Raw genomic sequence first — 6000 nt, 5'->3', positions numbered from 1 at the left:
TTTTCGGATCATGGCCTACTTGAATGTGGTGTAAGTATAAATGGTGAGAAAGAATATGGTAAGGGTGTGTGGAAATTGAATGTTTCTTTATTGGAGGATATGAATGTAAAGGGAGAATATAGAAAATGGTTTGAAAAATGGGTAAGAATGAAAAATATGTTTGGAGATGTGGGTGAATGGTGGGAATGGGTAAAAAAGGAAACTAAAATCTTTTTTATTAAAAAAGGATGTGAAAGAGTAAGGAATGAAAGAAAAGAATACGAAAGATGGCAGAAAAGATTAGAATATTTAGAGGAGTTAAGGAGGATGGGAGAGAATGTGAGGGAAGAAATTCTTGATGCAAGAGAGCAAATTAAGAAAGGTTTGGAAAAAGAAGGGAAAAAAATAATTGTACAAGCTCGTATGATAATTAAAGAGAATGATGAGAAATGTTCTAATTTTTTTTTCAAGAAGGTGTTTGGAAAAAGAACAGAAATGACACACATACTCAATAGTGAAGGTGAAGAAGTTTGCGGAAAGACGAATATATTAAAAACGGTATGGAAGTTTTATAAAGATTTATATGATGAAAAGCAAAGAGATGACTGTGGAGAAGAAGAATATTTGAAAGTGGTGAGTGATAAATTACAACACGAAGAAAAAGAAATGTTGGAAGATGATTTAATGAAAGGTGAAGTGGATGATGGTCTAAAAGGAATGAAAAAAGGAAAAGTGCCTGGATGTGATGGTTTGCCAGTGGAATTTTATTGTGAGTTTTGGGATATGATTGGGGAACATGTTTTTGAGGTATGTAAAAATGTTTTAATGTCTGGATGTATGACTCAAAGTATGAGGATGGGAGTAATTGTGTTGTTATACAGATGCAGCCACTTTGGTTTGTCTGTTTGACACAGAATAACTAAACACAGATATCCCATTTATCTCATTTAACACAGAAAACTGTGTCACAACAACCCATCTAATTAAAGCATTCACCATTGTGAACAATGGAGCTTTGGTATGCTAATGGAAAGGTTAAATGCATTAAATGAGTTAAGATGACTTAAGATAACACAGTTTCTTCAATTACCCCTGAGTCATGACGCATTTAACTCACAAATCCAAGTGGCTTCATCTGTACAAGAAAGGTGAAAAAAAAGAACTTAAAAATTGGAGACCAATATCGTTGTTGAATGTGGATTATAAGATTGTGGCAAAAGTTATTGCAAATAGAATGAGAAGCGTGATAGGAAGAATGGTGGGTGAAGAGCAAGTATGTGCAGTGCCAGGTAGACAAATAGCAGAAAGTTTGTTAGTTTTGCGTGATAGTGTGTGGTATTCAAGAGAAAGAAAGCAATCAGTGGCGTTGTTAACAGTTGATTTTGAAAAGGCGTATGACAGGGTAGTGCATGAGTTTATGTTTAAGGTATTGAGAAGAATGGGAGTGCCAGAACGTTTTGTGGGATGGGTGGAAGTATTATATAAAGGGATGGTGAGCAGAGTGCAAGTGAATGGTTTGCTGACTGATGAAATGTGTATTAATTCTGGGGTAAGGCAAGGGTGCCCTCTGTCCCCAATCCTTTTCATTTGCGTGATAGAAATTCTGATACGTGTGATTGCAAAAGATAAGGTTATGCGTGGAGTTGAAATTCCTGGGAGTAATGGAAGAGAGTTGAAAGTAGTAGGATATATGGACGATATTACAGTGATTGGTAAAACACAAGCAAGTCTCAGAAGGGTAAAATTGTTGATTGGGTGTTTTTGTTTAGTGAGTGGTTTTAAAGTGAATGTGGATAAAAGTAAATGTAAGTTTTTTGGAGAATGGAGTGAAAGAGAGTTATGTGGTTGGCCGGAAAGTAATGGTGGAATTGAAGTGCTTGGAATAGTGTTTGATGAGGATATGAAAGGGAATGAAAGTTGGGAAAAAGCGAGCGAAAGAATACAGAAGAAATTTGACTTTTGGTCGTTAAGATCATTAACAATGGAAGGCAGGACACTAATGATAAAAGCCGTTATTTTGCCAATATTACTGTATGTTAGCAGTGTATTTCCAGCTCCAGATAAAAAACTGAGAAAAATTATCAGGCTAATTTTTTGTTTTTTTTGGAACTCAAGAATGGAAAAATTACAAAGGGAAAAAGTATCAATGGGAAAAATGAATGGAGGAAAAGGAATGGTAAGTGTGGAGAGATTTTTGAGTGTAAAGTATGTATGCTTATGTGTAAAAATAAGTAAAAAGGAAAATTTAACTGGGTGTATGTTGAGATATGCCGCAGGTAATGTATTGAGAAGGTATGGGTTATGTGTGTTAGACAGAACACGACCAGTATGTTTTAATACACCCTGGTTTTATGTAAGAATGGAAAGATGTATTAGAAGAAACTGCTTAGAAAACATAACAGATGCTGAATGGATGGAAAAGAAAAAAGTATCGAAAATACTAGAAAAAAGAGAAAAGTTAATAGAAATTGATGGATTGTCTGTGAATGAAAGCAAAGAGGCATGGAAGAATATAAGTAATAAAGAAATAATTAATAGACAGAAAGATTTGGCGTGGACGTGTGCACATGGATGTGTACCAACACGAGTATTTCAGCGAAGACGGAAACTTGTAAATAGTGAACAGTGTCCAAGGGAGGGATGTAATAAAAATGAGAATATTATTCATGTATTTTGGGAGTGTGCATATGCAAGGGGAGTGTGGAAACGTATGGGTAAAATAATAAAAGGAATCACTGGAATAGAGTTTTTGACTTTCAACATGATGATGTACGGTCTAAGTGGGGGTAATAAAGAAATGACAAGAATTTTATGGTTTATCATGTGTTCCGTGAAGGAAGCTCTATGGGATGTTAGAAATGTTTGTGTATTTAGAAACTGTATAATTGATGAGGATGCTTGTATGGCCATGATCCGTGGAAAGCTTTTTTTATATGTTTTAAGTGACAGAAGGAGACTTGGAAACGATGCGGAAGGGATCTGGAAATTCAAGAAATGGAAAAAATGGTTTACTTAAATTTTGTCTTAATTTTGATGTAATTGTTTTCGTTAATGAATATTAATTGATGAAGACGTATGTAAATTTTTTGATGAAAACTTATGCATTTTTTGAAAAATGAAAAAATGTGAAATATTTTTGTTTTTTGTAAACATTTTATTTATGTTTTAAAATATTGAAATTTTATAATAAAGAAAAAAAAAAAAAAAAAAAAATCTGTTCTTATCAGTTTAATATCTGATACGTCCCCTATCTGGGGACCATATATTAAATGGATTTTTGGAACAGGGAGATGGAAGAAGAGCTTGCTCTGTCCACTCCACGCATCGACCTGGTATTGCAGTACCTCCAGGACCGGTGCACTTCTCTTACTCAGTTTGAAAAAGCAGAAAAAGAAGCAGCAAACGAGCTGTGGGGAAATGAAAAGGCCAGCAAGCAAAGTTTGGGAGGACAAGCAGTGCAGGAGACAGAGAGCCGTGGAGCAAGGAGGAAGCCGACGGTGGTGCACAATGCAGCATGGCAGGCCAGCAGAAGCACAAGAAAGGCAGGCAGGCAGGCAGGCAGGCAGGCAGGCAGGCAGGCAGGCAGGCAGGCAGGCAGGCAGGCAGGCAGGCAGGCACATTTGGTAGTTGTTGTCTTGTTGTCTTGTGATCCCGCCGGCTGTGTTCAGCTGTGAGTTGTTGCAGGAACGAGCCGATTGCATGAACGAGCTGGTTGTGGCCGTCACAAAGAGGCGGGGCTATGCAAATAGGGTGTGCCGGGGCAGTCGGGAAGGTGCTGGGAGTGTGCGGGCCTCAGGCCGGCGAGGCCGATGAAGGTCCGAAACAGGGCCTGAGCCAGAGAGGGCCTGGGGCTGGGAGCCCCCGGGTCCGGGCCGACTGGATGTGGTGTTGCCTGGATGTGGTGTGGGCTTGGGCCGGAGTTGTGCTGCCGGCAGGGCCCAGCCCTCCCTCTCCCCATGGAGGCATGTCTAGCCTGGCTTTGGGCCCGTCTGCGCGCGCGCCTTTCGGGTTATCGCTTCTCGGCCTTTTGGCTAAGATCAAGTGTAGTACCTTTTGGGAAACATTTGGTCCACTGGCTGGCAAGACCAAAGAGGAGTATCTGTTCTAATGATCCTATCTGAAGAACGGAGAAACCATTGGTCCTCTGGACTAGGCTGAGAAGCGGAAGCTTGATGAAAGCTGGGCCGCTGTGCTCCCATTAGGGTGGCCCCTGACTTGCATTTTGAGTCGGGGGAGATGCTCATGCACCCATGCTTAATCAAGCTTCACTTCCTTTGCTCTTACCATTCGGTGGGCGGGAAGTCTTTTCTTTTTCTGGCTGCCAACCAGAGCCTTGCAAAAGGCAACCAATGGCCTTGCACCGCCCACTCCAGCACCTTTTTTGTGTCTGGTTTGAGCACCCTGGATGGGGTCACGGTCTTTTGGCTGGACTCGCAGGCCATGATTCGCCCTGGGGGAAGCTTCGGCAGAACCCAGGGTAGACGGGACTCCCCCTAGCTTCGGCGAAGGGGAGTCCAAACGTCCCCAAACCCCTTCGGGGGGGCGGGGTGGTGGGCCCTCCCTAGCTTCGGCGAAGGGGGACCCACCCGTTCGAGCTGTTCGCTGGCGGTAGCTGGGAACAGCTTGGGCAACGGAGCCCATGCCTTCGGGTAGGACTCGGAAGGATGATTCAATATCATCTGTTCTTATCAGTTTAATATCTGATACGTCCCCTATCTGGGGACCATATATTAAATGGATTTTTGGAACAGGGAGATGGAAGAAGAGCTTGCTCTGTCCACTCCACGCATCGACCTGGTATTGCAGTACCTCCAGGACCGGTGCACTTCTCTTACTCAGTTTGAAAAAGCAGAAAAAGAAGCAGCAAACGAGCTGTGGGGAAATGAAAAGGCCAGCAAGCAAAGTTTGGGAGGACAAGCAGTGCAGGAGACAGAGAGCCGTGGAGCAAGGAGGAAGCCGACGGTGGTGCACAATGCAGCATGGCAGGCCAGCAGAAGCACAAGAAAGGCAGGCAGGCAGGCAGGCAGGCAGGCAGGCAGGCAGGCAGGCAGGCAGGCAGGCAGGCAGGCAGGCAGGCAGGCAGGCAGGCAGGCAGGCAGGCACATTTGGTAGTTGTTGTCTTGTTGTCTTGTGATCCCGCCGGCTGTGTTCAGCTGTGAGTTGTTGCAGGAACGAGCCGATTGCATGAACGAGCTGGTTGTGGCCGTCACAAAGAGGCGGGGCTATGCAAATAGGGTGTGCCGGGGCAGTCGGGAAGGTGCTGGGAGTGTGCGGGCCTCAGGCCGGCGAGGCCGATGAAGGTCCGAAACAGGGCCTGAGCCAGAGAGGGCCTGGGGCTGGGAGCCCCCGGGTCCGGGCCGACTGGATGTGGTGTTGCCTGGATGTGGTGTGGGCTTGGGCCGGAGTTGTGCTGCCGGCAGGGCCCAGCCCTCCCTCTCCCCATGGAGGCATGTCTAGCCTGGCTTTGGGCCCGTCTGCGCGCGCGCCTTTCGGGTTATCGCTTCTCGGCCTTTTGGCTAAGATCAAGTGTAGTATCTGTTCTTATCAGTTTAATATCTGATACGTCCCCTATCTGGGGACCATATATTAAATGGATTTTTGGAACAGGGAGATGGAAGAAGAGCTTGCTCTGTCCACTCCACGCATCGACCTGGTATTGCAGTACCTCCAGGACCGGTGCACTTCTCTTACTCAGTTTGAAAAAGCAGAAAAAGAAGCAGCAAACGAGCTGTGGGGAAATGAAAAGCCCAGCAAGCAAAGTTTGGGAGGACAAGCAGTGCAGGCGACAGAGAGCCGTGGAGCAAGGAGGAAGCCGACGGTGGTGCACAATGCAGCATGGCAGGCCAGCAGAAGCACAAGAGAGGCAGGCAGGCAGGCAGGCAGGCAGGCAGGCAGGCAGGCAGGCAGGCAGGCAGGCAGGCAGGCAGGCAGGCACATTTGGTAGTTGTTGTCTTGTTGTCTTGTGATCCCGGCTGTGTTCAGCTGTGAGTTGTTGCAGGAACGAGCCGATTGCATGAACGA

General features: G+C 44.8%; 2 non-coding genes and 1 pseudogene across 2 annotated transcripts; all 3 read left to right on the top strand.

Annotated features, from left to right (window-relative positions):
* Positions 1 to 3135: 3135 nt before the first annotated feature.
* Positions 3136 to 3345, top strand: LOC121397411 (annotated as a pseudogene).
* Positions 3346 to 4618: 1273 nt separating this feature from the next.
* Positions 4619 to 4810, top strand: LOC121397385. The gene has a single exon (XR_005963638.1). It is a non-coding gene; the product is annotated as a U2 spliceosomal RNA (small nuclear RNA).
* Positions 4811 to 5475: 665 nt separating this feature from the next.
* On the top strand, positions 5476 to 5666 carry LOC121397474. The gene has a single exon (XR_005963698.1). It is a non-coding gene; the product is annotated as a U2 spliceosomal RNA (small nuclear RNA).
* Positions 5667 to 6000: the final 334 nt, after the last annotated feature.

The sequence above is a fragment of the Xenopus laevis genome, chromosome 8L (genome assembly GCF_017654675.1).
Source record: "Xenopus laevis strain J_2021 chromosome 8L, Xenopus_laevis_v10.1, whole genome shotgun sequence".
Lineage (NCBI taxonomy): Eukaryota > Metazoa > Chordata > Amphibia > Anura > Pipidae > Xenopus > Xenopus laevis.
This window is presented reverse-complemented; position numbering and strand designations above follow the sequence as displayed.